Source organism: Poromitra crassiceps, assembly GCF_964638095.1.
Source record: "Poromitra crassiceps genome assembly, chromosome: 15".
NCBI lineage: Eukaryota > Metazoa > Chordata > Actinopteri > Beryciformes > Melamphaidae > Poromitra > Poromitra crassiceps.
In genome coordinates, this window is record NC_139634.1 from 1266333 (window position 1) to 1277854 (window position 11522).

Here is an 11522-nt window from a genome sequence, read left to right on the forward strand (position 1 = left end):
CATATTATTTATTTAACATTATTTAATAATAATGTTATAATGTTAAATACTGATCTATACATAATTGAGATTTAGTTTATGCATTAAAATAAATGAATAAATACATCCAGACTGATTATAACCAGACCCTGATGAAGACCTAGCAGGTCGATACGCGTTGGTCTGTCTATTTGCCTTATGCTCGATTCAAATGTATATTTCTAGTTTTATTCCATGGTAGTCTGCATCAAAACCTGGGGACAAAACCAGGCCAAGCTGTTTAGAACTGAATGACATCATCAGTGATTTATGACCTCATCATCACTGTCTGTGAACTCTTAAATGATTTGGGACATAACAGTGATGTATGACATCACTAGTGACCTGGTCACCAGGACAAGATGTCTAGATCTGTATTTCTGTGACATTATCAGTGATTAATGACATCTGTACAGTAAGTATACTGTTAACCAATCTAGTCAAACCCACCAATTAATCATGTTGAGACAAGAGAAAAGCGGACGTCAGGGGACAGACACTTCCGCATGGTGGACGTGTCTCTGCATCATGACGGTCTGGTTGATTTGTTGCTCATGAGCTTGCTGCGAATCTGAGGCCTTTTAGCCTACCTGTAGCTTTTGACCTACAGGGGCAGGGCCTACGCCCATTGCAGAGGTGCCTCACACTCCCGTCTGCCGCATCTCCTCAAGCTCTCTGTCTGAGTCTCCTCCTCAATCCACCTGATGTCCTCCATGGTCAAACACACCCACTTGTCAATCAGCAGAAGAGCTGGCGGTGGAAGTTGGTGAAAATGTATTTTTTTTGCCTGTGGATCCAATTTTCCATTATGCTCTCCAGTCTCCAGATCAAACTTTTGGAACTTGACAGTGACCTGTTTGTATGAACACATATAAAGACCACCTGCCTTCAACTCGTCCTTGCATTGAGGGCTCAGAGGTCCTCTGCCTGTCTGTCTTGGTAGAGTGAAAAAGAGCAGAACATATCAATGTGAACCACCTCCACAGTCTGCCACGTAGGAGCATCCAGGCCATGCACATTGTCTGCTGTTCACATGTCCGCTTTGTGCCACATCTCGATCTTTATCATGAAGTCGTCATCCATGTAGCCTACTCATTGGTCATAAATAATAGTGCGACAGTATGGGTCGGCATGCGAGCCTCTTGATCCAAGCTGTGTGTATACTGTCCCTTCTCCCCTTAGGGTTCATCTGCCAGCACCTCAATGTCTTCTCGTCCTGTCTCATTCTTGCTGGCCCAGCACCTCGGTGTCTTCTCGTCCTGTCTCATTCTTGCTGGCCCAACACCTCCATGTCTTCTCGTCCTGTCTCATTCTTGCTGGCCCAGCACCTCAATGTCTTCTCGTCCTGTCTCATTCTTGCTGGCCCAGCACCTCAATGTCTTCTCGTCCTGTCTCATTCTTGCTGGCCCAGCACCTCGATGTCTTCTCGTCCTGTCTCATTCTTGCTGGCCCAACACCTCAATGTCTTCTCGTCCTGTCTCATTCTTGCTGGCCCTCATTCTTGCTGGCCCAACACCTCTGTGTCTTCTCGTCCTGTCTCATTCTTGCTGGCCCTCATTCTTGCTGGCCCAACACCTCGGTGTCTTCTCGTCCTGTCTCATTCTTGCTGGCCCTCATTCTTGCTGGCCCAACACCTCGGTGTCTTCTCGTCCTGTCTCATTCTTGCTGGCCCTCATTCTTGCTGGCCCAACACCTCGGTGTCTTCTCGTCCTGTCTCATTCTTGCTGGCCCTCATTCTTGCTGGCCCAGCACCTCGATGTCTTCTCGTCCTGTCTCATTCTTGCTGGCCCAGCACCTCGATGTCTTCTCGTCCTGTCTCATTCTTGCTGGCCTAGCCACAGAGTACAGCTGCCCTACTTGATATTCGTTCACAGAGACTGGCAAAAAAACACAGAATTCCTTGATGAGCAGCACCATGATGTCCTCTGCTCATCTAATATCGCCTACAGCCCCTAACCCTAACCCTAACCCTAACCCTAACCCTAACCCTAACCCTAACCGCCTCATCATATTGTTATGATCTCATAATGTTATGATGTGATGATCTTATGCTGCCATAATATCTGGCATCTCCTTATGAAGGTTCCAAATCCAAAATTCGCATCGCAATTTCGTGCTGTATATTCGTGCGATGGTGTGTAACAGCCTTAACTGATGACATAACCGATGACATCACTCACTGATGAAATCATCGCCTACGAGTGTGTGGTTGCAGGGGCCAAGTTCGAAGTGAGGGGGCCACTCACTCACTCACTCACTCCTTTTATAGAGCTCAACAGTCACGTGACATCGTGATGTCACTTTCCCCCTTAATTTTTCTCAATCACCTTTTGAAAAATCCTTATCTAAAGAGATTTAAGCCTGGAACGAGGCCAACCAGCCTTCCAAAGAATCGTGACCATAAAACATTTGATTCAGAGTTGATAAAACATAGAAAAAAGAAATAAAAATACACAACAATATATCGTAAATGAAGAAACTACTCATCCCATAATCCATTCTGGCATTTCTGGCCAATCAGATTAGTGGATGATTGAGTGACAGAGCCTTTCAGCCAATGGGAGAGCACTGAGCGGTAGTGGTCGGGACCAGCGGTCTGAACCGGGAAATGCATTTCAAACCGATATCTAATGTTGAAAGCAGCGTGACTCGTAATAGTTAACATAGTTTCAGTCACTCAGTGATGGTTTGAGCCCTTTTACTCAGCAAGTTCTGACCTATGTTTGTAGTAGCCTGGCCAGAGATATTTCACTAATACAGTGATATGAGTGCAGGGCCCAGCATGCTCCACCAATCACAGATGACCATACAGCGAGCTCCACCAATCAAACACGTCGATATTACATTGTCGAATTGTGGGTAGTTCATGAAATCAAATAAAAAATGTTTTAAAATAAACAAGGATATCTTACAAATTTCTGGCTTTTACAGTAAGATATACCATTGTTTTACCACTTAAGTCTACCTTGACATTATGGCTAATAATCAAAATCTCATTGCAGAATATGAGAGGGGAAATAGAGAGGCAAAGTGACCACCTACTTCCTGCTTCAGCGCTGTAGCAGAGATTTTCATCCGCCATTTATTTTCCCATAGACATTTCATAAAATGCTTATAAAAAATGTTTTACTTCCTCAAGCCTAACGGTTCAGCTATATTTAGAATCGGGAGAGACCATAGAACATTTCACTCGGACCGAAACTATAAAAAAAAAGAAAAAAAAATCGTTTTGGTCCAAGTGAAATGTTCTATGGTCTCTCCCGTTGTAGTGCCATCGACAGCCCCTCGAGCGCCCCATTGTGCTCCTGGCAGACACGGTTCACGATGACACGTACGTTGTGCATGCGGTCCTCCTGCCACTGCAGATCGGCATCCACGGTCTTAATGGTGGACAGCGCTTTGTAGCTGCCCCCGCACACCGCCTGCAGCTGCTTGGTCCGTTTCTGTAAAGCCACCAGGTGGGCCAGGTTCCTGTCTTTGGTTCCCTGGAGATTAAGGAGGTCAGAATCCAGGACAAGGTTCATACTATCCTGCTTCGCCAGCTGCTGGTTCTTCAGCTCCATGCTGGCCCTCAGACCCTCCTTGCTCTCTTGCAGCATCCTGATCACCTGCTCACACTTGGCCAGATGCTTGTGTAGGTCACGGATGTTATAGCGCAGGCCCTGGATGATGCGTTTGAGAGTGATGTGGGTGGTCTGTTTCTTGGAGCTGCGGACCTGAGACTCCCTGTGCACAACCACCTTCTCCCTTCTCTCCACTGCCTCTATGCTCTCCCTCATCAAATGCTCCTGCTGCTTCATCAAGTAGCTGTGATGCATCTCCATGCGGTGCACCTCAGCCTTCATCATGCGGATGTCTCCTTGGACCACATCAGACTCCACAGCTGAGCGAGTCTCTCTGGCGAGCTGGGTCTTCTTCTCCCAAAGCATGATCTGCCGCTCAGCCTCCACCAGACTGTTGATGAGTCTCTCCTTCTCCTCCAGCGTCTTCTCCAGTTTCATCTGCATCTCCACAGATTGCCTCTCTGCCTCCTTGAGTCTGTGAAGGAAGTCGGTCTCCATGAGTGAGTTCTCCTGCTCCAGTGCCTGGCCCAGCTGTCCGTTCTTGCTCAACAAGCTATTGAGCTTCAGCATGTCTATACCCAGCATCTTCATGCACCTCTCCAACTGTGCCTGTTCACGGCCTTCCGCCTCAATGTGAGTCTGTGTACGGAGTTTCCTCTGCTGTAGGATAGTGCACTTGGTCTGCAGTTTGAGCATGTCCTTGCTGTTGGCCTGGCTCTCGTGGGTCAGTCGCACTAGCTCCCCCTGCTGCCGCAGCCACAGCTGCCGGTCCCTCTTGATGTCGGCCTCCAGCACCTCCAAATGCTTGCTCATCGACTCTGCCTGGATCTGCATTGGACTCATGTCCGCTTGCCCAGCGCTGGCTGCGAATTGCTGGATCTTTTGGTTCAAGGTCGAGATGATCACCTGCTTCTGCTCAATGATGGAGTTGAATCTGGCTTGATTGGACTGGCAGGTGGTGAGCAGCTTGTTGCGCTCCTCCATCTCCCCCTCCAGGTCTTTGCTGGTGCGAGCCAGCCTGTCCAGGCCGCGGCTGAGCTCGCTGCTCTCCAGCCGCACCGACGCCTCCTCGTTCTCCAGCTGGCACAACTTGGAGACCTTCTCCTTCTTGGATGTGGCCATCTTGTTGGTGAGGCGTTGGGAGTACTTGGCAGCCTTGTCGTGGCTCAGCTCCTGTTGCAGCTGAGCCATGATCTTGTCCTCCAAATCCAGGCGCATGCACCTCTCCTTCTCCAGCTGCCTCCGCAGGTCACTCACTTCCATCTGCTTTGCACTTCTGTCCGTGTTGAGCATGGCGAGCGTGCGCTCAGTCTCCTTCAGCGTGCGGCTGTAGGTGAGGTAGGGGGCCTGCAGAGCCTCCGACTGGGCACGACTCTGGCTGATCAGCCTCTTGACGTTGGCGCTGTCCCTCTGGGTCCTCTGCAGCTGCATGGTCAGGACCTCGTTTTTCTCCTCTTCTTGGGTGATGGATTTCTTGTAGTCCTCAGTCTCCCTGTCCCTCAACATCACCTTGGTCTTGGCCTCCCTCAAAACCTCTTGCAACGCGGTGAAGGTCTCGTCTTGTTTCCTCATACCCAGCAGGCTGCTCTCCCACTGCTGGGTCAGCTGTTTGCGCTCCACGGCCAGAGAGTCCATCTCCATCTGGGCCTCACTGAGAGCCTCCTTGGCAGCCTGGGTCTCCTGTGCTTGGGCAGCGGTGTGCGCCTCATACTCGGCTATCTGCTCCATCAGGTTCTCCATGTCTTTAGTGCGATGCTCCACATACATATCCTGCTTGTATTTTTGGTCCTCGGCCTGAGTCTTCTCAGCCCCTGCTTTGTGTGTGGCGTTCTTCATGGCATTGACGTAAGCGCGCTTGTTGGCTTGTTCGCCCTGCATGTAGATGAGATCAGACACCAGGTTCTCTATCTCTGCCTGCAGCTGGGACACGCGGGTCCTCTCTTTTTCAGCTTGGCCAGCAGTGCTGTGACGCTGGCCCTTCACCGCCTCCAGGCGCTTCTGCGCCTGCTCAAGTTGGTGTGCCGCCTGTACGGTGCTGTCACGAGACTCCTCCAGACGGACCTGCAGTCTGGCCAGCTGGGCCTGCACTGTGTACAGCTCTGCACACAGCTGGTCCTTGTGGCTGGTCTCTGCCTTCTCCATCGCTGACATTTCCCTGAGGTCAGAGTTGAGTCTCTCCAGCTGCTCGCTGAGTCGTCTGTTCAGGTGTGCCTGGAACTTTCTGACCAGTGGATGTTCGGGGGCGAGAATGGTCAGCTCCTCCTCTTCGTCCTCTTCATCCACCACATGCCCCTGATCCTCCATGTCCTCTGAAGCGTTCAGGTGGGGTGTAACTAGCTGGGCAACATTTTCTTCTGAGTTTATAGCTGTAGTGTAGGCTTCCTCAGAATCAGAGAGAGACATCATCTCTGACATTATCAGTGTCTGTCATAAATCACTGAGGATATCACTTATGTATCGAATGTTTGATGTCACCAGTGATGTCACTTGAGCACTCAATGATTCTTCTTATGGCAGTTGGCATCCTCCACGTTGCATTACCGCCTCCCTCTGGACCATCCACTGTTTCCCCACATCCCGTAAAAGCCCAAACCTGTCTGATGTCATCAGTAATGTTACTTCAGCAATTGTGATATCATCGATGACATCACTGATGACATCACTGGTGACAACACCCACTGATGACATCATCATCACCAATGATGACATCACAATTGCTCACAAGTGTGAATGTAGAATACTAGGGATGAACCAGGAGGCCAGCGGGATGAACGCTAATAACTTTTATGCCTTTTGACGCGTTTTCTTAAAATCGCGTAAAAAACGCATTTACGTTCCAAAAGTCATAAAAGTTATTCACGTTTGTGAAGATTATCCTGCTGAACCCAAAATCGCCTTCCCATAAACTTTTGTTAACCACAGTCCTTATTTTATGCATTTAAGTGAAATCCCCATTCTAAAACCCCATTCACTTTTCCCCTGACGAACCCGGAAGTATACCTCCGGACTCATCTCCGCGGTGCTCTATTGTCATGTCATGGTGTCTTTGGGTAATTAATAAACGAAATTGATTTTTTTGGTACTTTATTTTTCAACAGCAAGTGGCTTGTGTTTTCCCAATGGTCTTCCCCCTAAAAGGGGGACGGGACCATATATCCGGAAGAGGTAAATTCATCTTCTTCAACATAGACGATCTTTGGCCCGGCAGCTCATGTGACGTGACCCGTCGTGGCGTGGCGTAAAGATACGTCATCACGCATGACGCAGGAGGAGAGAGCGGTGGTGTAAAAAAAATGAAATTGAGGCGGAATGAAACCGAAGTTAACTTCTATCCGAATATACTTCACCTTCATCTCAAGTCATTTTTCTAAACGACGACTGATTCGAGCTCCGGTGAGTCATTTTACACATTGACGACAACATTTCATAATATATATTTCCGTCTAGACGGATACATTATTAACGTATGTGACAGCAGTTATAGCGTTAGTTAGACCTGCAACTCAGTTGTGTCCACGTTGACAACTTGTTTACAATAGCACCCATTCATACAGCTACACTGCATCAGATCATTCAGATTCACGTCAAATACGTCGTCAATCAACTCGGATTTGAGCGGTTCTATAATCAGGAAAGTCGCATGACACCTTTGTACATTTGATCACCCACTAAAATAGGAATTTTTGACATAATTTACAAGCCAGTAGCCAGACCTATTCTAACTTGCACAAATAGCCTGCCTGGTCAGTTTAACAGCCAGTCTTCACTGCCTTTTTTCACGAGCAGTGTAACCATAATGTTAATCTTAACAGCATCTAACGTTAAGGGTTAAAAACAACCAAAGTAACGTTAAGAAGACGTTAAGAAGAAGAAGATGCTGCTGTGATAGTAGATAAGAAAAAATAGCCTAGTAAATGGAGTAGCCTACAAAAGATGACTAGAACGTTTAGAAACTCATCACCACCACATACGCACTAGAAGTCGCTAAAGCCATATTGTGGTACAATAGCAAATAAAAAGTGTGTGTGTGTGTGTGTGTGTGTGTGTGTGTGTGTGTGTGTGTGTGTGTGTGTGTGTGTGTGTGTGTGTGTGTGTGTGTGTGTGCGTGTGCGTGCGTGTGTGTGTGGAAGGGGGGGGGGATCCAGGTATATGAGGTATGAGGCTCGGGAGCAGGGCAGACTGTTTGTTTGTTTGTTTGTTTGTTTATTTATTTGTTTATTTATTTATTTATTTATTTGTTTAACCAGATAAAAGCAACTGAGACATATCTCTTTTACAATTGTGACCTGGGCCTGGCCAAGAAGCCAGTAAAGTTACACGTTAACATGTAATAACCAATACAACAATACAAAGAACTATACAATGAAAAGAATAAAGCGGAAAAACTGACAATCTTCAGATTCAGATTCTGATGACTTTATTTATCCCAGCAGGTCAATTCAGTTTCACAAGCCTACCCAACACCTTAAAAGCTCACAGGCGATCAGCAAATACTCTCCTGACAGACATGACAAGACATAATGTAACAGCATGACACATCACAAAAAAAACATAGCATACCATGTCAGAGATAACCGATCAGTTTGCATATTATGAACATGAACAAGAAATAAAAAATATACATATATTTTATGATATGATATGATATGATACTTTATTGTCCACCATGGTGGACATTTTTCTTTGGCTTCTCTTCTCATAGAGACACATTGTGCACAGTCAGCACACCATAAAACGTAAAGACATAGAACATAACACACATGTACAAGTTAAGACATAGATTGTGCAAATAAGCATATGATTCCAAATACAAACACCTACCGTAACTAAAAATGGCTTCCTACCTATCTAAGATAGTACCAGTCATATACCTACCTACCTAAAATATTACAAATACAACACCTAACTAAAATGGCTTCCTAGTTCCTACCTATCTAATGTATAAACATGGGAACATGTACAAGAAATAAATAAAAGATATACATATATACAGTATGTATAAACAAGCCTAACCTGCTAGTCACAGACAGGATACGTACAACCTGTTGTGTGTGGTCATACAAGTTGAAAGCAAGGAAGGCAGTCATTTAAAATGACTACTGTCTGTGTTTACCAGTGTTTACCAGCCTAACAGCTACTGTCTGTGTTTACCAGCCTAACAGCTCTGAAGGAAAGAAGGACTTGCAGTACCGGTTAGTTCTCCTGGGGGGTGGGCGCATAATAGCACCGGCCTGAGGGCATTAAGCACATTCACTGGACAGAACGTGGCCAGATGGTCTGATGATCTTTCATGCCTTCTGTACCACGCGTTTCTTCCAGATGGAGCACAGGTTACTCTGCTGGACTCCAATGATCTTGGAGCAGACCTTGACAATAGTGTTTAGGCTCTTCCTGTCCTTCACAGACAACACGTTAAACTAGCAAATAAATGAAAAAGTTAAAAGACGTTCAATAAAAGACCGGTCAAAGTTACAAAGAATGGTGTCACAGACATTAAAGGACTTGAGCTTTCGCATTAAGTGGATTCTTTGCTGGCCACGCTTGACAATCGACTCTGTGTTCGCCTCAAACTTGAGTTGAGAGTCGAACACTGTTCCTCGGTATTTGTATGTCTTCACGATTTCAACATCCACACCATGTATGATGCTAGCTTTTGGTTTGTCAGTTTTTCCTAAAATCAATCATTCATTCCTTGGTCTTAGCCACATTAAGATCAAGGAAGTTGTCGTCACACCATTTAACAAATCAGGAAGGACGCCTCCATGATCAGACTCTGAGACAATCTACACATCAGAAGTGGGTCTTCTAAAACTTGCAATCAAGGCCCTCAAAGGTTGCAGAAGGCGTGACGACACACAACGGAATACCAAAGGTGCTGTATTCCAAAACAACTGACAAGCCGCAACAATCACAGTCACACAGCAAAAACATGCCATGTCACAATAGTCACAGGAAAACTAAAAATACATAAGAAAGAATGAACATGACAAACTGCATTGCAACAAAAGCAGCTTGTGGATCTCAGATATTATTTTTTAAAGTGGACAAAGAGATGAGGAAGACTCATTTCAGACGAGGCAGGTCGTACCAAGGGCCAAAATAAAATCAACTCCTTTTTCCAGCCTCCGTCCGCACAGCTGATACCTTAAAATGTAGTCAAGTGTTGGATCTGAGGCTGTAGGAGCTATGAATGTCTCTCTCTCTCTCTCTCTCTCTCTCTCTCTCTCTCTGTAGCTGTCTCTCTCTCTCTCTCTATATATATATAATATATATATATATATATATAATATATATATATATATATATATATGTATGTATGTATGTATGTATATATATATATATATATAATTTGATAACTGTTAGCAAAATGATGAGTGAAGTGATGAGGCTTACATGTCCCATGTTGAGGTTGATTAGCACTGTAGCAAAAGAAAGTGACTTCAGAAGAATGTCACTTAATGCTGTCAGGCCCACACCCATGCTGGAATGTTTGTACTTACGGTAAGTGATTCATGTCCTTTAGCTTTTCTACTTAAAGGGATAGTTCACTTTTTTTTAAAGTCTAGTCCTATTTGCTACTTACCAATGATGATGTTAATTGGTAAAGTTCTTTCTCAGCACACTCCATGCCACGCGATTACGTTCAACATTCAGAATTAAGCTACACTGCGGCCAACTTCAGTTACATGTTCATAGCGTTACTGCTGCGAGGAGCCGATGGCTGTACCCGGTCGGCATTTAACGTTAGTTACAAAAGCACGTCGACAGTGTTTTCTCACTGCCAGTAGCCTAACTACAGTAGGGTTTGACAGATAGCTAGTCCGACCGACTGGTGTCAGCACAGTCAGCGCTCCCGGTCCTCGCTGCTCGTTAAAGATTTCCAATAGGCGTTATTCTGATAAACTGGTCACATATATGTTACGTTCTCACCCGACAAATATTAAAACTTTAAAACAGTTTGGGGTTTTTTTAGCTTGAAAACAGCTTTTTGGCAAGTCTAAATGACTGCGGTAGGCGTACTCTACTTCCGTGTTTAAAACCGGAAAGACGATTACGAAATGACGTCATGCAGTAAGCGTCCTTGTATGGGCAAAGAATAAGGTGATCACACTGCCACCTAGCGACCTGGCATGTACATTACGGCGTTTTAAAAATTCAACAGCGCTCATGTAAACAGGGAGAAGGTGTGAAGGAAACGCTATTGTGTCGTTTCTTCCAGAAAGGGCCCCTGAGGCTCACTAACATTTAATCCACAGTGTACACACACAGTGTACACACACAGTGTACACACACACACACACACACACACACACACACACACACACACACACACACACACACACACACACACACACACACACACACACACACACACACACACAGTGTACACAGAGTACATTTCAGTGAGCCTCAGTCAGCTTGTACATCTGCGATGAGGGACAGCATGGAGTGTGCTGAGAAAGAACTCTACCAATCAATGAACTTAGCCTGTACATTTCATGTACCGGTACATTCAATGTAAACTCTTATCTAACTCTGACTGTAAATTCATGTAAATCCACTGCCTATTTAACGTCTATTTAACTCAGTCTGTAAATCTCATGTAAATCCAACATAAACTCATATTTATCATCCACAGAACACTTCACCACTCATGTACATATTGTATATATTTACTCGATTTGATTGCACTTGCAACCTTGCGATTGCCGTTAGTTATCTTCCTACTTCTTATCCCTGTATATTGATGTAACCGCTACGCTGCATACAGACACTAAGACAAATTCCTTGTATGTAACTTGCATACTGTGGCAATAAAAGTGATTCTGATTCTGATTCTGAACATCATCATTGGTTAGTAGCAAATAGGACTAGACTTAAAAAAAAGTGAACTATCCCTTTAAGTGTCACATCTACAGTTTGTTTGCTTGAACCATAGTG

The 11522-nt window shown here is 45.3% G+C and overlaps 1 pseudogene across 1 annotated transcript; it reads right to left on the reverse strand.

The window, feature by feature from the left end:
• Window positions 1-3266: 3266 nt before the first annotated feature.
• LOC310790802 (coiled-coil domain-containing protein 40 pseudogene) lies at window positions 3267-5885 on the reverse strand (annotated as a pseudogene). The gene has a single exon. The product of its transcript is annotated as a coiled-coil domain-containing protein 40 pseudogene (transcript).
• Window positions 5886-11522: the final 5637 nt, after the last annotated feature.